The sequence below is a fragment of the Rhipicephalus sanguineus genome, chromosome 7 (assembly GCF_013339695.2).
Source record: "Rhipicephalus sanguineus isolate Rsan-2018 chromosome 7, BIME_Rsan_1.4, whole genome shotgun sequence".
In the NCBI taxonomy this organism is placed as follows: domain Eukaryota; kingdom Metazoa; phylum Arthropoda; class Arachnida; order Ixodida; family Ixodidae; genus Rhipicephalus; species Rhipicephalus sanguineus.
In genome coordinates, this window is record NC_051182.1 from 15250274 (window position 1) to 15276935 (window position 26662).

At 46.9% G+C, this 26662-nt stretch overlaps 8 non-coding genes across 8 annotated transcripts; all 8 read right to left on the minus strand.

Moving 5' to 3' along the window:
• Positions 1-9767: 9767 nt before the first annotated feature.
• Positions 9768-9841, minus strand: Trnai-aau (transfer RNA isoleucine (anticodon AAU)). The gene has a single exon. It is a non-coding gene; the product is annotated as a tRNA-Ile (tRNA).
• Positions 9842-14793: 4952 nt separating this feature from the next.
• Positions 14794-14867, minus strand: Trnai-aau (transfer RNA isoleucine (anticodon AAU)). The gene has a single exon. It is a non-coding gene; the product is annotated as a tRNA-Ile (tRNA).
• A 168-nt stretch (positions 14868-15035) lies between these two features.
• Positions 15036-15109, minus strand: Trnai-aau (transfer RNA isoleucine (anticodon AAU)). Its single transcript has one exon. It is a non-coding gene; the product is annotated as a tRNA-Ile (tRNA).
• A 169-nt stretch (positions 15110-15278) lies between these two features.
• On the minus strand, positions 15279-15354 carry Trnai-aau (transfer RNA isoleucine (anticodon AAU)). The gene has a single exon. It is a non-coding gene; the product is annotated as a tRNA-Ile (tRNA).
• Positions 15355-15523: 169 nt separating this feature from the next.
• Trnai-aau (transfer RNA isoleucine (anticodon AAU)) lies at positions 15524-15597 on the minus strand. Its single transcript has one exon. It is a non-coding gene; the product is annotated as a tRNA-Ile (tRNA).
• A 166-nt stretch (positions 15598-15763) lies between these two features.
• Trnai-aau (transfer RNA isoleucine (anticodon AAU)) lies at positions 15764-15837 on the minus strand. Its single transcript has one exon. It is a non-coding gene; the product is annotated as a tRNA-Ile (tRNA).
• Positions 15838-16001: 164 nt separating this feature from the next.
• Trnai-aau (transfer RNA isoleucine (anticodon AAU)) lies at positions 16002-16075 on the minus strand. The gene has a single exon. It is a non-coding gene; the product is annotated as a tRNA-Ile (tRNA).
• A 166-nt stretch (positions 16076-16241) lies between these two features.
• On the minus strand, positions 16242-16315 carry Trnai-aau (transfer RNA isoleucine (anticodon AAU)). Its single transcript has one exon. It is a non-coding gene; the product is annotated as a tRNA-Ile (tRNA).
• Between the last annotated feature and the right edge of the window lie 10347 nt (positions 16316-26662).

A 26662-nucleotide genomic window follows, 5' to 3' on the forward strand; every position in this document is an offset into this window, starting at 1 on the left:
TGCAGAGAGTCGTTCGTTAATCTGCTGGATTTCGAAGCAGATGGAATTCAGCATTTCTCTGATTTCTGACTTAGCTTTAGCCTGTACGGTTTCGGGCATGCTGGGAACGGCCTTTCTTTTGGCTGGGTTGCCGGAATGGCTCGCCTCCACGACCATGGGAACGTCTGCGAGTTGGGGAGAGGGGGTAGGCGAGGTGGCTGGACTAAGGACTGGGACGGGGTGAGGTTGATGAACCTTTCGGAGCTCTGCTATTTCGGCTCGCAGAGACTCGATTATGCTGCGCATCTCAGCATTTTCTTTCCTAAGCTGGGCTATTTCTGATGAACCATGCTCTGGCGCCACACCCCCCGTTACCTTTTCAGCAGGTCTCCCGCCACTCCGCACCCTGTCCGCCCAGGTGGATCCTTGCTCTCCAGGACCGGCTTGCTCCTCGAATCGGACCCTGTTCGGCGGGCCGTGGGAGTGTCCTCGACTTGGAGCAGCCCTTGGACCTCGACCTAGAAGGGCTTCTGGAGAGGGCCCTGTTCTGCGAGTCCCGGGTGTGGCTGCTCGATCTGGAGCTGCCCCTGGAACCGGACCTGGATCTGGAACTACTCCTGGACGACAGCGACGCCGCTCGGAGGCCCGTTTCAGCGTCCCGTTTCGAGCGCCTTTTCGAGCGGGAGCGTCTGCTCGAAGGTTTAGCCGGTTCGCCGGCGGCGCTTGTCGATGCTGGAGACGCGTCTCGCTTCCTGGATTCCGCATTTCTTTCTCGTCTTCTCCGTCGAACGATGTACGGGATTTGGAATCTTTGCTTGCAAGTCTTGTCCGCTGTGGCGTGCGGGCCCCCGCAGAGGCCGCAAGTAGGCGAGCAGGTGTGGATTTTCGTCAGGATTCTTGGCTCCACACTTCCTGCACAGTATGTCCTCAGGAGTTGGGCAGACGTCGGCTCTGTGGCCTAGTCTACCGCAGGCATAGCAGCAATCGTGCTGCCTGAGATAGAAGGAGCACTTGACTAGCGCCGAGCCGTAGAAAATGAAGTTGGGGATCTTGTAGCCGTCAAATACGATGATTACCGTCTCGCTATTTTTTATTCGCTTGGCTCCTAGGGCTAAGGGATTTCTATCGTTGAGGATGCTTCTCTCCAGGTCGGCTTGGGTTTCCGACACATCAATTTGACCGTATGACACCCTTGCACGTGGCATGCGGCGCGGCTTCGTAAGTGCTGAGTTCGTACTGTTTAATTCCCAGAGGTGATGCAATTCATTTTGAGGTAAGCGCTCCTTACTTTCTTTCAATTCGAATACTGCCCTTGAGACGCGCACGACAAAGTGGCCATTTTCTGTACCCGCTCGTAATGTGGAAGGAAAAAAAAAACAACGAACAGCCGGTACACACCTTGCATGAGACGCCCCCGTGTGGCAGGGCACGCCGGGGGATCACCCCACGTGCCGCAGTTTAAAAGAAGACATATCTAAGAGGGTCTGATTCTCCATTGTCGACACTTGCAGCGCGTTGGTCAAGCACAGAGACGTAACAACTGTGACAGTTGTTAGTTCACGCCTGGCCTGTGCATGCCTGTGCGTTCTTTTAGGGCGTCCTTCTATGTGATTCAGCGGCGCGCTGCAAGTATCGAGCTGCTTCTGGTTCTTCGTGTGACATTTCGATTTCTTGCTATCGCATTCATTGCTTCCGCCCTTGCGGCGAAACTGTGACTTTTTGTGTTTGCGACACTGTGAGCTGTGAAGCTGCCGTGATCACTGATAGAGGAACAGCTTTCACGTCTCAGCTTATTCACGACGTATTCAAACTCCGCTAGACGAACCATCGCAAGACGACGACGTATCATCCGCAGACTAACGGCTTGACGGAACTATTGAACAAAACCATCGGCGACATGTTATCCATGTATGTGGACGTTCAGCACAAGACGTGGGATCAGGTCCTGCCGTACGTAACATTTGCGTACAACACTGCCATCCAGGAAACAACACGATTCACGCCGTTCCGTCTCGTCTACGGGCGTGAGGTCCAAACCATGCTGGAGGCTATGTTGCCACACGACTACGACGCTTTGCTTACACCTGAAGGTTGGCAGCTTAGTCAATACGCCGAAGAAGCTCGCCAGCTGGCACGACTCCACATCACGCAGCTGCCAACTGCAGATGCACGCCGCTATAATCTTCCCATCGACAAGTCGAATACCACGCAGGAGATCAAGTTTGGGTACGGACTGCAGTTCGCCGCCAAGGGTTGTCCGAAAAGCTCCTGAGTCGCTACTTTGGACCGTACAAAGTGGTGCGTCGCATGAGTGATGTGAACCATGAGGTTGTCCCAGATGGAACCATGTCGCACCAACGTCGAAAGCACTACCCAGAGATTGTTCACCTTGTACGACTCAAGCCGTACTTCACGCGTTAGTGCGACTGTGCCTCGGCCTTCTCACTTTTTTACGAAGTGCCCACACTGTGCTCGTTTGGTCTTTTCTTCTTATGTATGTCCACTTGCACGAGCATTGGGGCGATGCCTTTTTTATAAGTGGGGGAATAATGCCACCTGGATGATGAACTGCGGCGAGCCCGAGCCCGCATCCAGCAAAAACAACTGAAGACGTCGTTTGGGACAGCGCGCGCTCTCGCTCAGTCTTGGTTGGTTTTGGCGCGGCCATAATGTTAGACCTGCGTCAGTCTTTCTGCCTGCGTGGTATTTCTTGCCCGGGGACCTTATTTTCGCACGTGCCAATATATAACAAGGTAGGCATAAACAATGACACTTACTTAAAGACACCTCTTTATCTTTCTAAACGTAATGATCACAAACTAAAAATCCGGGAACACCGGCCTAGGACGTGTGCGGTCGCTAATTCTTTTTGTCCGAAGTGTGTAGCAGAATGGAATAAGCTTTCTGAAAAAGAAGTATGTTGTGCAAATGAAGACTTATTTGCATCTCTCTTCTGAACCAGCCCTGCTGTAACGCCCAAGGGCGATGCGGGGTAATTCTTGAAAAATAAAATAAAGAAGAAACAAATTGGCCGCCTATCTGCGTGCTTCGCTGCAAATGTGGTCGAAAGACGATAGTCTTCTGCCGGCGGTACTACATGAGTCCTCCTCCTTTATGTTGAATCGCCACATCTGGCTCATAGCGTCGCATTTGCAGCGCATCCCAAAAAACACTTGCATTTTCAGCGCAGCCTAAGAAACACTAGGGTCTTCAGAATTACGTACCTATGTATTTTCTAGTAAAGGAACACACTACATAATACTTACGTATTGATGTTGCGCCTCAGATATGCGTAACATTTGCTTTTTGATCGACAATGTTCACAAGTATGAACGGCGCTACCAGTTAAAGATGGCTGCGCGTTCAGCAAGTAGTTAAACTTTAGCCGGGTGGCTGAATCGGGTGACAGACAAACAGAAAGACAGACAGACAGATGGATCAAAATTTCTGCGTTTAAGTTCCCCAAGAAAGACTCTTGTTTTTAAAAGACGTTGACTCTAGTCGAACGGGCATTCACATCAACATGTCTGATTGCCATTCTCGTTTTGCACAGACTGTGGAGGCCAAGGAGCATAAACATATCTTACGGAACTCCCCCCGCGTTATCTGTTGGTAAAAAGCGAATTCCAAGAGGCGTAATCGGTAGTTCTTTTTTAAGGTTGCGCTGTAAGACGTCCCAGTGGAAGATTGGATCCCAGGATTCGATGAAACATGTTCGATGGCCTCTGGTTTGTTTCAAAGTAAGCAGTTCACAGTACATGGAACATCAATGCCTTTTACAGCGAATGCTGTTATGATATCACTTCAGCGGCCGTTTTTGGTGCCGTAGTTGTCCTCTGCCGCCGCCGGTGTCCGTAACCAGCATCGCTCGAAATAAGAAAAAAAAATCCAGAATGGAACGAGGTTCGAACCTGGGCCCTCTGCCTGGGAGCCCAGTATTCAGCCTCTGAGCCATGCCGGCGCTTGAAACTGCTTTGCAAAAAGGTCCTATACAGGCTTCATGTCGGGAAGGAACCAAATTAACATTTGCAATATAGCGTGGTAGAAGAGAAATAAGCACCAAGCGTCGCACAACGCGAATTCTGTAACCAGGCGTCACACAATGCGAATTGCGCAATGAGTAGGTTGTTGAATGCTTCCAACCCATTACAAAGGGCTCCGCCATAATTCTTCATCGTCATCAGACACAGCATCAACAAAGTGCGCATAATGCCTTACATGCGTTTAGCAGGTACCACGGCTCTCCGTAGAATGACGAAAAATGGCACAGTGCCTGCTTCCCAACTGCTCAAAAATTACAATGATTTATAGCGCAGTGGGTTCCTCGCAAGTGCACTTGTATTCGTTGCCAAGGAAGCCCAAAAGCGCATGATCCATTTCCTCGGAGTCTCAATAAAGTTCTTTGTGCCCCCCCTCTCTCCCACGTCAACGTATGTTATACAGCATGGCGGGAGAGGGAAATAGTGACCGGGCGTCACGCAATGCAAATTACATAACTGGAGGGCCGTTTAAAGCTTCCAACCCATTACAAAGGGCTGAGCCATAATTCTTCATCGTCATCATTCGTAGCGTCAACAAAGTGCACCTAATGCCTTACAGACGTGTAGCTGGTACCTCGCTTCTCCGCAAAATGACAAATAATGGCTTAGTAGGTGCTTCCCAACTTCACAAAAATTGTGATTTATGACGTAGTGGGTACCTTGCTAGTGTACTTGTATTAGTAGCCCCAAGAGAGTTTAGAACGGGCTCTAGAAATGCCGCTCTTCCAGCTTTCGCTGTGACTGTGCTGCGCTTTCCGCGCAGGCCTGGCGTTTTTTCATCAAGCAATGGTCTTACGCCGCATTAGGCCAGCTGGACAACCACCCTCTCAGGTTGAACAAAATCCTAGAGCCCTGGCCTACACGGTCTTCAACACGAGCTGCTCTGAGGGCATTGTTGCGGCTTCTTCAGGCAACCGGACACAATGTCAAGCTGCGACTGTTGGCAGAAAATGTCCCTGTGTAGTAGTTGGCCTACGGTCATGACATTGCTTTTTTGTTCTTGTTGTTTTATTTTGTCGCGTGCTGTCGTCAGATCTCTCCAGCTACTTTTCCATTCTTTTACATCACCTTTCCCCTTCCCACGTACAGGGTAGCAAACCGGAGGCTTTTTCTGGTCCTCCCTGCCTTTACTTTCTCCCCCTCTCACGCTATGCTTTTACGGGTAGCGTGTTTGTATATTGCTTAAAGGAACTGTCTACCGTCTTACATCGCTTTTCTGTTTTGTACTGCAATAGAAAGCGTACTGTCTGAAGTGTCCAACGTTGCAGCGGTTTCTCTGGAAAGTGAGTAGAAATTTTTAAAACGGAATTTTTCGATCTGCGCTCGGTCTTCTTCCATTGGCGTGAAACATGCCCACAACACTGGTTGGTGGCCGCGATGACGATTGTTATGCCGGTAAAAATGAAAACCGAAAACACATGTGATTTCCGTAGGATTACTCTATTTTCCCTGAACACTACTGTAATGAATGTGACAGTCGTTTTCAGCGCGCTAGCGGTTAAAGGGGCCCTGCAACACTTTTCGAGCATGCTCAAAAAGCGCTGCCGATCGGTAGTCGAGGCTCCCGAGAACACGCGAGCCAAATATTATAGCGATGCGCACGGCCTGGAATTTACAATAAATTCTCAAAGTCAGCTGAAAATCCCTCCCTCTTCTCTCGACAAATGATGTATTAGTCCGCAAAATATGACGCGATTGTCGGCAGTTCCACCATTGGTTGATGTTATAATCACGATAACACCCTCATTATTACTTTCGTTGTTAATTTTGAGTTCAATAAGTAGATAATATGTATGTTTATATTATGTTATCGCGTTAAAAACACCGAACAAACATTAATATTAGCACTTCCGGTCTCACCGACAGCTCGTCTGCTCGTAGTTGCGTGGTTCCGTTTTCTTCGCCATGCGCAGTGCCGAAAACGTGAATATTTTTGTGCTTTTGACCATCGCTGGTTGCCGTTGAGAGTGGCAGCCGTTCGAGTGTTGCCTCGTCAGCTGAGAACTGCATCGTCGGCACGTTCTCACGACCGACCGAGGCACGGGCGCAGCGTGTCTCCGATAACAATGCTGGCGTCCGGTAATGGCGGCGCTTCGGGGCCGTCTGCCACTGCCGTCTTACGAGGCGGTGTATCGGGGTATGGGCCGAAACCGATCTCAGCTGTCATTCGTTCCAAACGAGCGCGCACGTTTGCTTCCATGGTTGGCAGAGCGATGAAAACACTACGGCGTTCGAGGTGCACACCCAACATTACCAAACCGACGCGCAGTTTTCAAGCACGCGCGATACACAGCGCGATCGACTCCGCTCGACGAGAACGACGCAAGCCGACCGGAAGTGGCGGCACAGACCACGTGGTTGCGCCGAGACGCCAGCACGCCAGAGAGAAAAAAATGAAAAAAATGCCGCCGGCGCCATGGAGGAAGGAATACTAAGGAGAGGCCCTATCCTATTTCAATGCATTGCGAAAAGTGTGGCGGAAGTGACGTCAGATTTATGGGGCAAACAAACCGGTATGGGGCAAACAAAACAGCAGACGCCCCGCGGCGTGCTCTCCGCGGTGATTAGCTTCTGCGCAGCTTTGTAGTCCCGGCGTAAACTTAGCGCGTATTGTGCGGTTCGCACGCAGTAAAATGTTGCAAGCAGACGTTTACAATAAGAGAGTTGACTGTTGGGCTAGTTGGTGTTCAGACATGGGAACCATCGTTAAAGGCGCAACACCACACAACACAAGAGAAGACCAGACGAGCACAGGCGCAATTGCTCGTCTGGTCTTCTCAATTGCGCCTGTGCTCGTCTGGTCTTCTCTTGTGTTGTGTGGTGTTGCGCCTTTAAAGACGTTTACAAGGCTGTTCGTGCGTGGCAGGCCCGAGCGCAGCGTGCTGAAATTCTTCGTGGAGCGTTTTTGTGCAACAGTACAGAATACCGGTACGTGCCGTGATCGAATACGATGATGCAGGGGCTGAACGTTTTTGAACTCACCTAGCAGTGACTTATGCGTTCTGCTGGGCGTTAGGCCTTCCCTTTCTCGTAGCCCGATTTCTCGATGTGTTGCCGGATTAGCGGTTCTTTGTTCGTGTATATGGAGTGAGCGTAGTAGCTATTCGGCGCAACGCCAACCTATAGTAGACGTAACTTCACGTCGAAAAGAGGACACCGCTGTATTGTATACGCGATCGTGCACGTAAAGTTTGTAATTCCAGTACGCACACAACAACAAGCACGCAGCGAGCGCACACCGCACAATACATACATCACGTAGTCCGATAACAACAACATAAGTTTATTGCCCTTTCGTTGAATGACACAGCCTCTAAACACGTACGATGCCTTCGGCGCATGTTATGCACGGCGCGTCAGACGCCAAATACAAAAGTGCACGTGTGTTCTGAGTTGACACAATGAGTAAGAAGCAACAGAGCGCACACCCGAGAGCTTCGCATGCAAGTACCATGCATAAGTTATCAGCAATGAAGCGAACGTGTACGTACACATGAAAAGTGACACCCGGTACTTTCTGCAGTGCACGCGATTTGCACCGGGTATACGCAACCATACGCAACAGCTGGGCATTGCGTAGCTTTCCTAAAGAACGCACACAAGGTGCAGCATGCGTGAATCGACTGCGCCGCGGCGCCGCTCGGCGCTAGCACGGCGAAAAAAAAAAAAAAAGGCTCGAATCGCGCATGCGCTTGCAAACGACACGGCGGAAATCGCGAAATGTTTCGAGGCTCCTTCGCTAGGAGGCGATGCGGGTGTTTGCGATGTGGAGGCTTCACGAATGTGACGTCAGGGCCTCTCCTTATTTTTCCTTCCTCCATGGCCGGCGCTGACGTCGCCTCCTCGCACCTCCGCCCTCCCTCCCTCCCCTCACGCCGCGCGCAGCTTTCCGCGCGCTCGCTGCGTTGAGTTGAGAGAGAAAGCTGCGGAACGTGATCTCTATAATTTGGTAACACCTCTTAGACTTGACGGATTCGAAAAATTTTTGCGGCATATGGCTCGTGAAGAGTCATACGTCTATAATGGGACTATTCCAATATAACAACGAAAGGTGTTGCAGGGCCCCTTTAAATGAAGCCTTATTATACGATTACAGAACACTTGTTTTGCCGTAATAGCAGTCTATGCGTTTATTTTAGCGCTGCTGCCGCAATCCAAGCCAAGCCGATTCAGCAAAAAGAGACTGTAAACGCCCGCCTTCACAGTGCAGCGCATGTGACACATCCTAACAACAATCCAGCGTAAGAGTACGACCAGCGCGGAGAGCAGCATGGCATAGCGCATGAGTTGAAGCAGACGAAATCGAAGACGGCGCCGCAAGCAGCACCACTGGGCGCTTTTTTAGATGCGTGAGAAAAAAAAGCAAATTACTCTCTGACGCAACCGAAATATGCCTAAAGTACGTAAAATACAATTTCAAGTTATACATGTTTGTTTTTAAGCAAAATGAGTCTACCTGCGAAGATTAAAAATATCATTCTTTTTTTATGGGGCAAAAGCATGCTCGTTGCCGTCGATGTGACGAACGATCTTCCCATTTTCACCACAATCAGAAAATTTTTTTCCGAGCGGTAGACAGTTCCTTTGAAGAAAAACGTTTTTTTGAGAAGGTCTAATTGGCATCTTTTTAACCCGTTTCAATACGTCGTCTCCGTGGCCTCCCCAGTTTACAGATCTGTACAAAGGTATCGGCAACATTGAATCAACTAAATCTCTGTACAGTGTATTTCTTGTCACAGAACACAAATACTCCATTGAAAAGCGAGTGTATAAAAAACGGAAAGAATCAACCACTTCACGCAAATAGCCAGTGACGATTCCTCCCGCCATATCTGAGGAAGTTACAAGAAATTGCGGCAGTGCTTTCCCCAATCGAACTTGAATCACTGTGCGCAGAAAATCGTTTGTCTGCTCACGCAAAAAAAGAAACCGAGACACAATTTGTCTGATCAAGAAATGTGACAAACCTTGCCCACCACTGCGGACGGAACGAAACAAATTGGTTCTGCTTGCCCTCTCCCAACTTGAAGCCGATGTGAATACGGCAAAAACACGGTGCATTTTTTGCACATTTGAACGACACATAGATAGGATTTACAAGATGTACCACACTTTCGCCATTAAGAAAATATTACACACGGTAGCGCCTCCAAACATTGATAAATCGCGCCCATGCCAAGCCTTTGTTTTTTCCCTCATTCTCTCTGCCTCGTCACACCAATACTGCGTACTGTCCTTATAGTGCTCGAGGGGCACACCCAAGTACTTAGCCGCCGTTGTTGACCACCGGACGTTTGAAAAATGAGTAGGTGTATTGTCCCAGTGACCGTGCTAAATCCCGAGGCTCTTCTCCCAATTTATCTCAGCTCCAGATTGCTCACAGTATGTCTTTACGGGGCTTACAGCTTCAAGAACGCTGTCGCGATCCTCGGAGAAAACCGCGATGTCGTCAGCGTATGCCAGTATTTTAACTTCAGCACGTTGTAATTTGAAACCTCGGATGTTTTCATTGCGCATCACTGCTAAACAAAAAGGCTCGAGATATAGCGCGAAAAACAGTGGGCTTAGAGCTAGCAGGTCTCATGAAGGCACCTATTACTAACACCACAACACACTAGCGAGTATCTTCCATTTATGTTCGGCGGGAGGGCCGCGGTGCAGGATCTGTGGCCGTGTTAAACAAAGAAAAAAAAGCGAAGAGAAAAAGTAGAGAGAGTGAAAGGACTGAACGCGATAAAAAAGCGAGTATGGCCTGCGCAGAGATCGAACCTACGACCTTTGCGTTATTAGCACGATGCTCTAACCGACTGAGCTAGCAGGCTTTTTTTTCTGAATTGCCTGTTTTTTCTTTACAGGTCTTCACACAAAAACAGGAATGGTAAAACACACTTGGACCATGCTTTGATCTGAAGTGTTCACATTAAACTTTTTTCAAGTTACACAGTTCGTCCAACATTGGCAACCAGCGGGGAGGTTCTTTTGCTCTATACACTTCAGCAATATGCCGTATATTTGCAATGAAGTTTTTCCGGACAGGACGCGTGTTCTGGCCCATATGTCGGACAGCCATTGTAGTCTGCCAGATACTGTGAAGACTAATTAACATAAACATGTCATATGGGACGTCATCCTCATTATCCACACACAGAAAACGAATGCCATAGCTCGTAATGGGGAGCTCTTTTTTCAATGTTCTTTGAAGGATGTCCCAATGAAAGACTGCGTCCCAGCAATGAATAAATACATGCTCTATTGTCTCAGGTGTTTTACAAAGCAAACAATGGGTGGTCCATGGCACATCGATTCCCTTATCCGCTAATCATTGCTTTACGGGGAGCGTACCGGAATGAAGTTTAAAAAAGAATGTTTTTGCCCCTGCCTTCACGTTCATCTTTTTGACCCTTTTTAAAACGTCCTGTCCGGAACCTCCACTGAACACAGATCTGTACAAGGGTGTTGGTAACAGGACATCACGGAGATCTTTGTACAGTTTTTTTTCATTTAATGGTCGAAAGATCTTCGACAGAAAAACGGACTTTCAAAAATTCAAACGACTGTACAACTTCTCTCAAAAAGCCGGTCACATATCGGCACATGTCATTGTTTGATGACACAACAAAATCCGGAATGCACGAAGACAGCCTTACTTTTGTCAGTTTGCAGAAATTCATTTTTTTGATCTCGAAGGAACATAAGACGAGAGACAACTTGTCTTATAAATAAAAATACATAAACCAACTCCTCCGTTGCGAACGGACTGGAATAAATTTGAACACAACAAAAATCCTATGAAATTTCTGCACATTAATGCGCGACATACACATGGCTTCATGACGTACCATATTTTGTATATGAGAAACATGTTGCATACGGACGCACGCGCGAAAATAGACAACTCCCGACCACCCCAAGCGTTTGCTTTTTGGTTAAGTGTTTCTGCATCACCCTTCCAGTAGTCCGTGTTGTCACGATAGCTTTCCAAGGGCACACCGAGATACTTTAAGGGTTTACTTTCCCATTTTACGTTAAGGTATACCTCAGGTCTCATATCCCAAGTACCGTACCAAAAGGCAGTTGTTTTGTCCCAATTAATTATGCTGCCCGCCATGTCACAAAATGTATTTGCCATGTGAACAACTTCACATATACTCTGTCTATCTTGGCAAAGTACCGCCACGTCATCGGCGTAAGCAAGTAGCTTGATCTCCGCGTTCTTTAATCGAAAGTCATGCACACTTGTGTTATTAATGATTGATAAACATAGGGGTTCTAGGTAGATGGCGAATAACAATGCTGAGGCCGGACATCCTTGTCTGATAGAGGTGAGTATTTCAATTTATTCACTGAGCTGCCTATTGACTACCAGACGTGTTACACACTGCGAGTATGCCATCTTAAGACCATCCAAAATTATGTCACCAACTTCCACATGGTTCAACACACACTGAACAATATTTCATGCGAGACACGATCGAAAGCTTTTTGTAAATCTAGTTGCATCATTGCTCTTCGTTCTTCGAAGGCATCACAAATCTCTAGAACGCTTCTTACTTCATGTTTGTTGTAATGCTGCGACCTCTAATGCCACATGTCTGGTGTGTCCCTACAATCTTTTTGATGACAGTCTGCATTCTCCTGGTTAAAACCTTCATGACTATTTTGTAATCAGTGTTCAAAAGGCTGATAGGTCGATATGATGCTACAGATTGTAGTTTGGTGCTATCATCTCTTTTTGGAATTAAGACAGTATGCGCCTGCGTGAAATAACGCGGTAGTTTTTTTTGTATGCTTCTATGGTAACTTCCTACAGCGCATTTGCTATTTCTTCTTTAAACTTCTTATAAAAATCTCCTCCGATTCAATCTGGGCCGGGTGTCTTTCCCGTGCTTAGGTCATCGATAGCTTTATTGATTTCCTGCACGCTGATAGGAGCCCCTAATGTTTCTTGTGTACCTGTGTCAAGCTTAGGCATGATAGGGAGAAATACGTCAGTAAATCCTCTGGCCATCGGTACATGTTTTTCGAGCAGATCGCGATAATGTTCCACAAACGCTTCCATTATCTGTGCTTTTTCATTTGTCAGCCTGTCCTTATGCGTTATTTCCTGTACTTCTTTTCTTTGTGCATATTTCTTTTCGTCCCCAAAGCTCTTTTTGTGGTTGTCTCGCCCATCCAAAGCTTTTCACTTCTAGTTCTTATCATAGCCCCTTTATACTTCTGTCTGTCTAAAATTTCCAGTTTGTTTTTAGTATTTCTAATTTCTTCGGTAAACAAGCCAGGTTTCATACTTTCTTCCTGCAAGAGAGCTTGTAGTTGCCTTTGCAGGTTCCTTTCCTCCTGCTTCTTCTCAAAATTTTTTTTAGTAGTTTGTTCTATCGCTTTCATTTTAACATCTTGTTTGAACGTTTTCCACTTCACTTCCGGGTCGTCTTTTCGATTATCATATAGCATCGTAAGGGCTTCGGTTACATCTCTGCCAAAAGTTTCATCTTTCAAGACATTATTGTTTAATTTTCTCAGGTACCAGTTAAATTTTGGTATCCTCTGCCTAGCACCAAGTGTAGAGTTAATCATACAGTGATCGCTGAAAGACACCGGTGTAACAGTATAATCATCACAGCACATAACAAGGTCTAGCGGGATATACGCTCTGTCTAACCGTGCGTGGCTTAGACCCGAAAGTGCGTAAACTGAACTCCACAGTTAGACATGCATAGGCCAACATCTTCCAATCCGTTCTCTGCAATCAATTCATTTAAAAACACCGCGCTTTGTTCACATAATTGGACCGGCTTGGCATGGTCTTCTTTCGCGCACACGCAGTTAATATCGCCAACAAGTATTATATATTTGTCACATTTGAGTAAATTTCTTATTTCTTGAAAGAATACTTTCCTTTCGCTGTCTCGGTTCGGGGTATACACACATATCACGCGCCATTCAAAATTAAAGAAAAAAAAATTCACACAATACAAAACGTTCGCTATCACTGCCTACTATACTCCTTTCAACAGCGCCCATTGATTTTCTGATGAAAAGAGCACACCCTCCTGATAAGCCATTGGCGTGGGACACACAAACGTTATACACTGAGCGAAAGGTCAACACCATGCGATCGGTATCCTCCTCGGTCGCTAATTTGGTTTCCTGCACAGCAATCACGTTGAAGTCATGCTCCGAAAACAATCTACTCAACTGATACTGCCGCCTTCTAGAAGCTAACTCGCGTACATTTATACTGGCAAACTGTACTGCTCGCTCAAGTCGCACTGCCATTTTTATGGCAGAAGTAAATGCTCACCAAACAGTCTGCACTGAATAACGCGTACTCAGTCATCAGCCACACCCTCTGGGCAAGGGGGCGGTTTGACCTCCCACTTTTCCCCTTCTAAGACGTTTGGTTTGACCGTCAGCCGCTGCCTCCGAAAGACAGCCGCTTTCGCTGGCAGTTCTTGACTGCTTGCATCACTTGGTTCTGATGGGACTTCGTCTCGTGGTCTTTTCCCTCCCGTCCCGGGTTCCTCGGCATCGTGCTACTCCATGGCACTACCGTCGGAAGGCTCCTGGACAGTCTGAGTCGTTGTTTTGCTCTCACTCGTTTCAGCGGCCACATCCTTTGATTCATGGGCCTCCTTTGCGGTCGCCGATGATTCTGCGGCACATTGCACACCCTCACTGTCAGCTGATTTTGCCGTTTCTTTCACCTGCGTCATGCCTCCTGTACTTGGCGTTTTTCCTACAGAATCCGCCTTTGATTTCACCGATTCTTCGGCTTCGGCCTCGTCCATAGTGAGCTCGGATTTATCCGCGCTCCCAGGTGTTCAAGGTAGCTGCCGCATACGTCCTCGTACAGTTCGCTGGGGTATGCCCAAAGCGCTTGCACGTGTCGCACCGCTGAACTCGACAGTCCTTTCTAATGTGGCCAATCTGCTGGAAGCGTAAACATTTCGGTGCTCTTCCGGGTACCACGATAAGTGCGAGCTCCCCTCCAACTTCTAACTGGTGGGGTATATCGTCCAGCGTAGCGTACGTTAGCCTTGAGCCGGAGCGCCACGGTTCTTGTCATGGTATTCTGCTGCGTGTAGCCGTCAATTAGCCATTTATCCATTCCTACGTCAACGTCCGTCCCGTAAGGGATCAGCGCATTTCGGACGTCTTCTTCTCGCACGTGGTAGAGCAACCAATGCAGTTTCAGACGGACGTCGCGGTGGCTTGGGTCGATTATCCATGCATCTGAGGCCTTTCACAGGTCAATTGCGGCTCAGCTAAAGGTTTCTTCACACCTTCAGCGCTTTTACAGGTCACCGCCCACACGTGATTCATTTGATATGCGCCGAGCGCAAGAACCTCGGTGGGCGGGACACGTCGAAAAAGGGGCTCACGAAAATCTTACGCGTGATAAGGCCTTCCTTTTACATCTGCGTGCAGAAAAACAGTGTTATATTCATTTGGCAGAGGGGGCAAAATGACGGCATAATCCTGTGGCATTTCAATCCTGGAACCGCGGCTAAGCTGGGTCGCCGATGCCGCTCCAACGGAGCTCATGATACACACGTCCGAACGCTTTCGCAACCAGAAGCGTAATCCACTGAGATAGCAGGTCACATGAAGGCACCTATTACTCATACCACAACACACTAGCAAGTCTCTTCCATTTGTGTTCGGCGGGAGGGCCGCGGTGCAGGATCTGTGGCCGCCTGAAACAAAGAAAAAAAGCGACGAGAAAAAAGTAGAGAGAATGAAGGGACTGAACGCGATAAAATAAGGGAAAGTATGGCCTGCGCAAGGATCGAACCTACGACCTTCGCGTTATTAGCACGACGCTCTAACCGACTGAGCTAGCAGGCCACATGAAGGCACGTATTACTCACACCACAACACACTAGCGAGTCTCCTCCGTTTATGTTCGGCGGGAGAGCCGCGGTGGAGGATCTGTGGCCGCCTTAAACAAAAAAAAGCGAAGAGAAAAAGTAGAGAGAGTGAAGGGACTGAACGCGATAAAAAAAAAGGAAAGTATGGCCTGCGCAGGGATCGAACCTACGACCTTCGCGTTATTAGCACGACGCTCTAACCGACTGAGCTAGCAGGCCACATAGAGGCACGTATTACTCACACCACAACACACTAGCGAGTCTCTTCCGTTTATGTTCGGCGGGAGAGCCGCGGTGGAGAATCTGTGGCCGCCTTAAACAAAAAAAAGCGAAGAGAGTAAGTAGAGAGAGTGAAGGGACTGAACGCGATAGAAAATAAAGGAAAGTATGGCCTAGCGCAGGGATCGAACCTACGAACCTTCGCGTTATTAGCACGACGCTCTAACCGACTGAGCTAGCAGGCCACATGAAGGCACGTATTGCTCACACCACAACACACTAGCGAGTCTCTTCCGTTTATGTTCGGCGGGAGAGCCGCGGTGGAGGATCTGTGGCCGCCTTAAACAAAAAAAAAAGCGAAGAGAATAAGTAGAGAGAGTGAAGGGACTGAACGCGATAGAAATAAGGAAAGTATGGCCTGCGCAGGGATCGAACCTACAACCTTCGCGTTATTAGCACGACGCTCTAACCGACTGAGCTAGCAGGCCACATGAAGGCACGTATTGCTCACACCACAACACACTAGCGAGTCTCTTCCGTTTATGTTCGGCGGGAGAGCCGCGGTGGAGGATCTGTGGCCGCCTTAAACAAAAAAAAAGAAGAGAATAAGTAGAGAGAGTGAAGGGACTGAACGTGATAAAAAGAAGGAAAGTATGGCCTGCGCAGGGATCGAACCTACGACCTTCGCGTTATTAGCACGACGCTCTAACCGACTGAGCTAGCAGGCCACATGAAGGCACGTATTGCTCACACCACAACACACTAGCGAGTCTCTTCCGTTTATGTTCGGCGGGAGAGCCGCGGTGGAGGATCTGTGGCCGCCTTAAACAAAAAAAGAAGAGAATAAGTAGAGAGAGTGAAGGGACTGAACGTGATAAAAAGAAGGAAAGTATGGCCTGCGCAGGTATCGAACCTACAACCTTCGCGTTATTAGCACGACGCTCTAACCGACTGAGCTAGCAGGCCACATGAAGGCACGTATTGCTCACACCACAACACACTAGCGAGTCTCTTTCGTTTATGTTCGGCGGGAGAGCCACGGTGGAGGATCTGTGGCCGCCTTAAACAAAAAAAAGAAGAGAATAAGTAGAGAGAGTGAAGGGACTGAACGCGATAAAATAAAAGGAAAGTATGGCCTGCGCAGGGATCGAACCTACAATCTTCGCGTTATTAGCAAGACGCTCTAACCGACTGAGCTAGCAGGTCTTTTTTCTTCTTTATTGCCGGTTTATTGACGTCACATGTGCATCAATAACAGACACCACTTAAAGTAATACACAATGCTACAAGAATGTGTCAAGATGAAAAAAAATAAACAAAAATAAGAAGTAAATTACGGGACTAGCTTTCTTTAAAATTCCTTGAGGTATGCCAGAGGTTAATAATAATAAAAGCATAGTAAGGTCAAAAGGCATCCCATCCTCGTTTTCTATCTGAAAAAATCTGATCCCAAGTGGATGCAGAGGGAACTCTTTCTTCAGCGTTCTCTGTAAAACATCCCAGAAGTAGACCCCTTCCCAACAGTGCAAAATACGTCATCTATTCTCTCCGGTTTTCTACAGATAAAACAATGAGAACCCCACGGCATGTAAAAACCCCGTTCTTCCTAGAAGGTCCGCACTGATAAAGTACCCGAATATAATTTTAAAAAGAATGTTTTCGCCCCTGAATGAATGTGCATTTTCTTCACTCGTTTGAGTGCATCATTTCCTTCGCCTCCACTGTTTATTGACCTATACATAGGCACTGGAAAAATCGTATCACATATGTCTTTATATAATTTCTTCCGAGTGTCTGTAAAGAGATACTCATTTGAGAACCTCACTGACAGAAAATGAATGCTGTCCACAACTTCCTTAAAAAAGCCTCGCGTGGCTCCAGGCATGTTTGCAGTGCTAACAACAAAGCTAGGTAGCACGCGACAAAGGCGTAGCTGGCACACTGTTCGCAGAAAAGGATCTCGCACGTCCCGAAGGAAGAGAAAGCGATTAACTAGCTGCCGGACAAACAGATACGACAAGCTAAGTCCCCCTGCTTTAACTCGTCTGAACAGATTCGATCTACTGCATCTTTCCCAAGTTGACCCCCAAACAAAAACAGCGAATACTCTATGAAACTTTTGCACATTCACTCGTGTACGACTTAACACTTGTATCACATAACATAACTTGCTCATAAAAAACATTAATGAGAACTAACAGACAATAACGCCAAGGAAAGTACAGGGGGTGTTAACTGTAGTATTTAGAATATAAATGTGAAGAAAGTAAAGTGGACGAAAAGATGACTTGCCGCCGGCAGGGACCGAACCTGCGACCTTCGAATAACGCGTCCGATGCTCTACCACTGAGCTACGGCGGCGGTCATCCTCCCGTCCACTTTGTGGGGTATATATATGTTGATTTAAACCTAGGAGTGTTAGTCAGCGCCAATCGCAGCCATGGCGGCGAGTGTGGAACACTCTTTTCTTGCCTGTTGGCGTCACGTAGCACGTGATCATTTTACGAGCTGGCAGCTGACCAATAATCCCTCGCGTACTACCTGAAGGCATTAAGTCTGCCAGGACGAGACCCTCGCTATGAATGAAGGAAAGCAGATGATTTTTCAAGGGCTCGTATATCTTTGTTAGACACAATATTAATGAGAACTAACAGACAATAACGCCAAGGAAAGTACAGGGGGTGTTAACTGTAGTATTTAGAATATAAATGTGAAGAAAGTAAAGTGGACGAAAAGATGACTTGCCGCCGGCAGGGACCGAACCTGCGACCTTCGAATAACGCGTCCGATGCTCTACCACTGAGCTACGGCGGCGGTCATCCTCCCGTCCACTTTGTGGGGTATATATATGTTGATTTAAACCTAGGAGTGTTAGTCAGCGCCAATCGCAGCCATGGCGGCGAGTGTGGAACACTCTTTTCTTGCCTGTTGGCGTCACGTAGCACGTGATCATTTTACGAGCTGGCAGCTGACCAATAATCCCTCGCGTACTACCTGAAGGCATTAAGTCTGCCAGGACGAGACCCTCGCTATGAATGAAGGAAAGCAGATGATTTTTCAAGGGCTCGTATATCTTTGTTAGACACAATATTAATGAGAACTAACAGACAATAACGCCAAGGAAAGTACAGGGGGTGTTAACTGTAGTATTTAGAATATAAATGTGAAGAAAGTAAAGTGGACGAAAAGATGACTTGCCGCCGGCAGGGACCGAACCTGCGACCTTCGAATAACGCGTCCGATGCTCTACCACTGAGCTACGGCGGCGGTCATCCTCCCGTCCACTTTGTGGGGTATATATATGTTGATTTAACCTAGGAGTGTTAGTCAGCGCCAATCGCAGCCATGGCGGCGAGTGTGGAACACTCTTTCTTGCCTGTTGGCGTCACGTAGCACGTGATCATTTTACGAGCTGGCAGCTGACCAATAATCCCTCGCGTACTACCTGAAGGCATTAAGTCTGCCAGGACGAGACCCTCGCTATGAATGAAGGAAAGCAGATGATTTTTCAAGGGCTCGTATATCTTGTTAGACACAATATTAATGAGAACTAACAGACAATAACGCCAAGGAAAGTACAGGGGGTGTTAACTGTAGTATTTAGAATATAAATGTGAAGAAAGTAAAGTGGACGAAAAGATGACTTGCCGCCGGCAGGGACCGAACCTGCGACCTTCGAATAACGCGTCCGATGCTCTACCACTGAGCTACGGCGGCGGTAGAGCATCGGACGCGTTATTCGAAGGTCGCAGGTTCGGTCCCTGCCGGCGGCAAGTCATCTTTTCGTCCACTTTACTTTCTTCACATTTATATTCTAAATACTACAGTTAACACCCCCTGTACTTTCCTTGGCGTTATTGTCTGTTAGTTCTCATTAATATTGTGTCTAACAAAGATATACGAGCCCTTGAAAAATCATCTGCTTTCCTTCATTCATAGCGAGGGTCTCGTCCTGGCAGACTTAATGCCTTCAGGTAGTACGCGAGGGATTATTGGTCAGCTGCCAGCTCGTAAATGATCACGTGCTACGTGACGCCAACAGCAAGAAAAGAGTGTTCCACACTCGCCGCCATGGCTGCGATTGGCGCTGACTAACACTCCTAGGTTTAAATCAACATATATATACCCCACAAAGTGGACGGGAGGATGACCGCCGCCGTAGCTAAGGTAGAGCATCGGACGCGTTATTCGAAGGTCGCAGGTTCGGTCCCTGCCGGCGGCAAGTCATCTTTTCGTCCACTTTACTTTCTTCACATTTATATTCTAAATACTACAGTTAACACCCCCTGTACTTTCCTTGGCGTTATTGTCTGTTAGTTCTCATTAATATTGTGTCTAACAAAGATATACGAGCCCTTGAAAAATCATCTGCTTTCCTTCATTCATAGCGAGGGTCTCGTCCTGGCAGACTTAATGCCTTCAGGTAGTACGCGAGGGATTATTGGTCAGCTGCCAGCTCGTAAAATGATCACGTGCTACGTGACGCCAACAGGCAAGAAAAGAGTGTTCCACACTCGCCGCCATGGCTGCGATTGGCGCTGACTAACACTCCTAGGTTTAAATCAACATATATATACCCCACAAAGTGGACGGGAGGATGACCGCCGCCGTAGCTCAGTGGTAGAGCATCGGACGCGTTATTCGAAGGTCGCAGGTTCGGTCCCTGCCGGCGGCAAGTCATCTTTTCGTCCACTTTACTTTCTTCACATTTATATTCTAAATACTACAGTTAACACCCCCTGTACTTTCCTTGGCGTTATTGTCTGTTAGTTCTCATTAATATTGTGTCTAACAAAGATATACGAGCCCTTGAAAAATCATCTGCTTTCCTTCATTCATAGCGAGGGTCTCGTCCTGGCAGACTTAATGCCTTCAGGTAGTACGCGAGGGATTATTGGTCAGCTGCCAGCTCGTAAAATGATCACGTGCTACGTGACGCCAACAGGCAAGAAAAGAGTGTTCCACACTCGCCGCCATGGCTGCGATTGGCGCTGACTAACACTCCTAGGTTTAAATCAACATATATATACCCCACAAAGTGGACGGGAGGATGACCGCCGCCGTAGCTCAGTGGTAGAGCATCGGACGCGTTATTCGAAGGTCGCAGGTTCGGTCCCTGCCGGCGGCAAGTCATCTTTTCGTCCACTTTACTTTCTTCACATTTATATTCTAAATACTACAGTTAACACCCCCTGTACTTTCCTTGGCGTTATTGTCTGTTAGTTTCTCATTAATATTGTGTCTAACAAAGATATACGAGCCCTTGAAAAATCATCTGCTTTCCTTCATTCATAGCGAGGGTCTCGTCCTGGCAGACTTAATGCCTTCAGGTAGTACGCGAGGGATTATTGGTCAGCTGCCAGCTCGTAAAATGATCACGTGCTACGTGACGCCAACAGGCAAGAAAAGAGTGTTCCACACTCGCCGCCATGGCTGCGATTGGCGCTGACTAACACTCCTAGGTTTAAATCAACATATATATACCCCACAAAGTGGACGGGAGGATGACCGCCGCCGTAGCTCAGTGGTAGAGCATCGGACGCGTTATTCGAAGGTCGCAGGTTCGGTCCCTGCCGGCGGCAAGTCATCTTTTCGTCCACTTTACTTTCTTCACATTTATATTCTAAATACTACAGTTAACACCCCTGTACTTTCCTTGGCGTTATTGTCTGTTAGTTCTCATTAATATTGTGTCTAACAAAGATATACGAGCCCTTGAAAAATCATCTGCTTTCCTTCATAAAAAACATGTTACATACAGTGGCTCTCGCGAACATTGAGAGACAAGTGGCGTTCCACCGTGTTGCTTTTTCTCGCATTTGCTGTACCTGCTCAGTCCAGTATTCATCGGTGCCTTTATAGTGTTGAAGGGGTATACCTAGGTACTTTCCTGGACTTCTAAACCACTGAATGTTGGCAAAAGCATCTGAGACCGATGACCATTCACCATGCCATAGCCCCAGACACTTACCCCAGTTCACTCGACTTCCGGTAATTTGGTCAAATTTCTTAACAACGTCAATTGTCTCTTGTACACTTTCATTCGATGTACAACATACTGCCACGTCATCGGCATACGCCAAAACCTTCACTTCGGCTTCCAGTAGCCTAAAACCGCGAATGCTTTCATTGTGTACAATCGCCAAGCATAAACTCTCAATGTAAAGGGCAAACAAGAGAGAGCTAGCTGGGCAGCCCTGGCGAACAGAACGTTCCAGCTTTATAGGAGCTCCCGGCACCTCGTTAATGATTAACCTAGTGGTACATCTCTGGTACGCCAGGACTACTCACTCTGTAATTACCGATCCAACATTAACCTGGTCAAGTATGGTAAAAGGACGTCATGCGGTACAGAATCAAATGCCTTTTCGGAATCAAGCTGTAATATCGCTACAGCTGAAGGAAAAGCATCACAGCATTCAAGGACACAACGCACTGTGTGTGTGTTCGTCAAAATGGAACGCCCCTTGATGCCACACGTCTGGTGCTCACCAACTATTTCTTTAATAACGGACTGCGATCTCCCTGCAAGTACTTTCATGAGTATCTTATAGTCGGTGTTAGTGATATGGGTCTGTACGACGTAACTAATTTTAGCTTTGCTTTTTCCTGGGTCTTTGAAATGAGGACTGTGTGTGTCTCCGCAAATGACGGCGGTGATGTTTTGGCTTTCGAATGCCGTGCCATTTGTGTCTATGCGCCAAACGTGGAAGCTGAGCGTGAATGTCTCTTTGCCATGATTAAGCCTCATCTATGTGTGCAAAAACAGCTAGTACTATTGGGTGATTTTAACTGTGTATTGAGCGCGAATGAGAGGATTAGTTACCGGGCGGTTCGCGACAGAAGTGCTGACCTGCTCAAGGATATAGTTAATGAGTCCAATTTGGAAGACGTAGCTGAGTGCCTCGAGGCAGGACGTGAAGTTCGTTTTACTCATTTTCAGGGAACCAGTCATGCACGTCTGGATAGAATATACATGGAAGGATTAGCGGTATCCAAAACCAGTAGTTACGCAGTTGTACCTGTTTCCTTCTCGGACCATTGCCTCGTCCAGTGTAACGTTGGATTGAAGCAAAAGGACAATAAATTTAGTTGGGACTTATGAAAGTTAAACACGAGATTACTTCGTGATGACAATTTTAACAACTACGTCATTGACAGCATTAACAATATTCATTTGACTTATGGTTGAGTGACCCCAGTGTCTGGAACCGTCGCCTGCATGAACTAGACCCATCGAGGAAGCTCCAAGTTCCATCGCTCTTCCCCCGCCGTGATGCAACTTTACTGTGCCGCCTGTGGTTAGGAGTAGCTTTCACGAAGGCGTACTCTTTTCGCATAGGAATGGCAGACACCTCAAAATGTGACTCGTGCAATAGCAACGAAACGATAGAACATCTACTGCGTTTCTGTGGACGTTTTGTAAACGAACGAAACGTTCTGCGCGATGCGCTGAACAAGTTAGACGACAGACCGTTTTCCGAAGAGAAGATCCTCGGATCGTGGCCCTCCGCATCGCAGGCCAGCAAAGCGACGCGAGCATTACTGCTGTTTTTAAAATCGACCGGCTTAAACGACCGCTTCAATGGACAGGTGCATATGTACCCTGACAGTGCCTTCTTCCCTCTTCTTTCTTTCTTTTAATCCCTTCGTCCCTTCCCCCCAGCGTAAGGTAGCAAACCGGACGCGCGTCTGGTTAACCTCCCTGCCTTTCCTTCATTTCCTTCCTTTGCGACTGGTAACTTTGCGACTGGTTGTGCACAAGCTGTCTCTCCCACACTTTCTTGTTCCTCATGCTTTCACACTGAGCATGTACTATCCCAAGTCACATGTATGTTGCGTTTCACTTCCTTTGCACTGTTCTGAACAGTACCGCTCGTGCTTTCCCTTATTGCTTGTGGCACTTGTGCAAGAGAGGCTTCCTTTTACCCTTGCTGTGCATCCGTGCTAACCTCGAGCTGCACTGCTTGTCTGCTGTGCCTAATGTTAAATCATCAATTAAAATGACACCAAGGCTGCTGAACACAAATAACCAGACCTTTTGCAACATTGAGCTGAAGGTACACAACAAACATGAGCAAAAAAAAAAAGATATGTCACATTGCTTAAAAATGTGCATGCATGTGAGACAGAAGCATTTATTAATGAAAGAGCTTGCATAGGCCAACTCATGCTAACACAAAGTGCCCCAGAAATGATGTTAGGCAGTGCTTGCAGTGATGTTAAGCAGTGAATTTATAGGAGTACTGACACAAAAATTTTACATCTCGTTTTTTTCTGTTGCATATTTGGAGACAATTTTATAGCAACCAGTTGCGATTTCACCTTAAGAAAGCGCCGAGTAAGGCGAGACCAAGAGTGGTTTTTTATGTAAACATAGCTGCCTGTGTGAGCACACAAAACTGCATGCATACGAGCACTAGTTATGTGTGGATTGCTGACATTTCCACGGTTTTAGCACACCTGCTGCAGAGTAGATGTTAAACCTTGCCATTTGAGAGGACCTCTTGCTGGGTGTGTCCCTGTCGGCACTTTTGAGTTGTTTTCTCTTTTTTTTAACGAATCAATGAATACTATTGCTTGTAAAGGCTTTTTGTGTGTGTGATTTAAGCATTTCTCTTTATCTGTATAGTGCTACTGCGGGAATCCACGATGTTAGCACACCTGCTGCAAGTGCAGAGTAATGAGGTGGAACCTGCTACATCTTGCTACATTTCCGCAGAATTCGCATAATTTTCATTAAGCGTAAGTGAAGACATTTTCGTGGTTTTCCGGTGAAAAAGAAAAGGTGGCAGTCACTTGAAATACATTTTACCGTTGTAATACATACTTAAGTTAGCATTGTATGGCACCAAGGTGAAATTTTCGCAGTTTTTCGGAGAGAGAGAAAATGAAAGATGATGGTTGCTTGAAATACGTACTTAAGTTACATTTCTGATCTTTAGTTCTCATTGTAGTAGACAGGCGACAGCTGTGTAGCAGAAAAAAAACCTCTCAAGGACAACAACTACACACTCGATAGAAAATTGTAATTGGGATTTAGATGGTGGTAATCAACGCAGAAACGCCACATGTCATCTTTCTTTTTAGCAAGTATGACGGGCGATGCCCAAGGGCTTGATGAGGATTCCATAATGCATTTGGCCAGTATCTCGTTCACTTCTTCTTGAATGACCTTGCTCTGCGGCAGATACACGATATTGTCAGCGGTGAATGGGAACAGCATCACCAGTGTTTATGCGGTGCTTTACAAGTGAAGTCAGGCCGAGTGGTTGATTGTTGATGTCAAATATGTCGTGGTAGGATGCCAAAAGGCGGCATAGGGCGGCTGATTGCTCAGGTTTGAGGTCTGGGGCGATCAAGGGGCGTAATGCCATGTCGAGGCATCTGGCATCCGGCGGGCGACAAGGAAGATCTGAGCACACATTGGCTGCAAAAGTGGTGACGTGACCATCTGATAAGGATCGCAGTGTGGTGGTTGATATTCCTTGAGGTAGCACTTGCTTCACGAAGCTGAAACTGATAACGGTGACATATATCCGGTTAGCAGCTACGATTACGATAGAGTGTGGCACCGTGATGTCGTGCGCTAGAAGGACATCAGGAATAGGCGTGACGACGTAGTCACCGTCAAGCACAGGTGAAGTTGTTGCCAATTCAATGAATGTTGGGACTTCAGGCGGTATGTGGTTGAAGACTGTGGTACAGGGGTTGTGGAGTTTGCGGCGAGTATCTGGCTAAAGAGGAAGATCTAAGCAAACAATACCGGCGGAACAGTCGATCATGACAGAATGCATCGATAGAAAGTTCATCCCTAAGATGAGGTCGTGAGAGCAATTGTTGAGCACCGTAAATAGACGGGATCGTGGTGGCCGGCAATGCTTACTTAACCTGTACACATTCCAGTGACGGCAACACTTTCACCATCGGTGACGTGTGCGGCTTTAATTATAGCAGGCATGACTACTTTTTTGAGTCGGCGAGAGAGAGAGCACTCATGAACACCTGAGCTCCAGTATCAACTAATGCCGTCAAAGAAATACTGACAACATGCACTTCTATTAGGTTCTTGTTCGTAGGGAATGTCAACGGAGGATTGGGATCAGTCGAAAATGATCCAGCACTACCTCCAGGAGCTGCATGATCTCGTTTTCCGTCCGAGATGATACTTAGTTGGTCAGCATGGAATAGCGGCGTGGTTGGGGTGACGGTGAACGAGCAATAGGGCGGCTGTTAGTCAAAGCAAAGTATACGTACGGCTGGGCGAACACCAACGAGGGTCTGCATATGTATTAAATTGAGTTAATGGTGATGAGCAAGTAAATCGCAGCAATAATGTTCATACCTAACCGTCATTTGTGCTACAACTTTGCCCATTGTGACGACCTTGAGCAGCAAAGACATGCACACAGTGCTTGCCGCCATCTCATGCAACCTGGAAGGTTGTATGAGTTTGTTGCACTGACCCAGACCGCAACACTGGGAAGGGGGAGGTGGAAGCTGAAGTTTCTATGTATCATGAGTAAGCAGTGTAGAAATTTGGGCTAGTTGGGGAGCGTTCATCTTGGTTGAATTGACTGTTGGGGCAGGACACTAAGAAGGAAGTGAGACAAACAAGCGCAGACTTACGAGTTTTTGTGTTACTCCAGTCTTTTATGTGAGGACTGATTGTATTAACTACAGTAAGAAGTAAACACATGTGATTAGAACATGGCGTTCGAGTTCGGTTATTTAAAAAAAATTAATTTCGATTGCTATTTCTTCTGACTTCTAACGGATTTATGCAGGTCACTGAAGTTTTAATATTATACAATGAACAGAATTTATAAACAATGTGAGCCCACTGCAGTGGGCGGCGGGATTTTGCTGGGATAGCACGATGAAATACAACCCTTGTATATCGGTGCCACTTCTTCGGCAAAAAGTGCAAGTTAAGAAAACCTGTCTAAATAAAATGCGAAGCCTTTCATTCTAGCAAATTTCATGTTGCTCATTGTTTCAATTTACAATATACCAACTATTTATTAACTGAAAAAGAACCAAAAGCCTAACGAGTCTGGCCATAAAGTGCGACAGCGCGTACTTCTCCACGTAACTCGAATGCCTAGGCTGCATTGAAAGCACAGGCGTCATCACAAGGCTGGTTCTTTCTGATAGTAAACAGTATATGAGTGGAAAATTTATGCATCTTGAAGAATCAGGGAAAGCCATACTGATTAGCAAATGAGATGTGTATCACAAGGAAATGTCGGGCAGCCTGATGTCATGGATATATAGAAATCTAGGGCTGTCAGCAGGAAGTCGAGACGCTGTGGGTTAATTTCGCCTTTTGGGACATCATAGACAAGTATACATGCATGTGTGCGTATATTTATTTTGTTAAACATGGCAAACTACTCGTGTTTAGCGACTGAAAATGTGTGTTCGAAAATGCGTGACTGGCAACTGCTCCAAAAGGCTACTTTCCTGCTCGAAAGTGAGGTTTTAGTTGCTCCAGAAGCTGCGGCAAATTGGTTACAATTGATCACATCCCTAAGTACACATTAGACCACG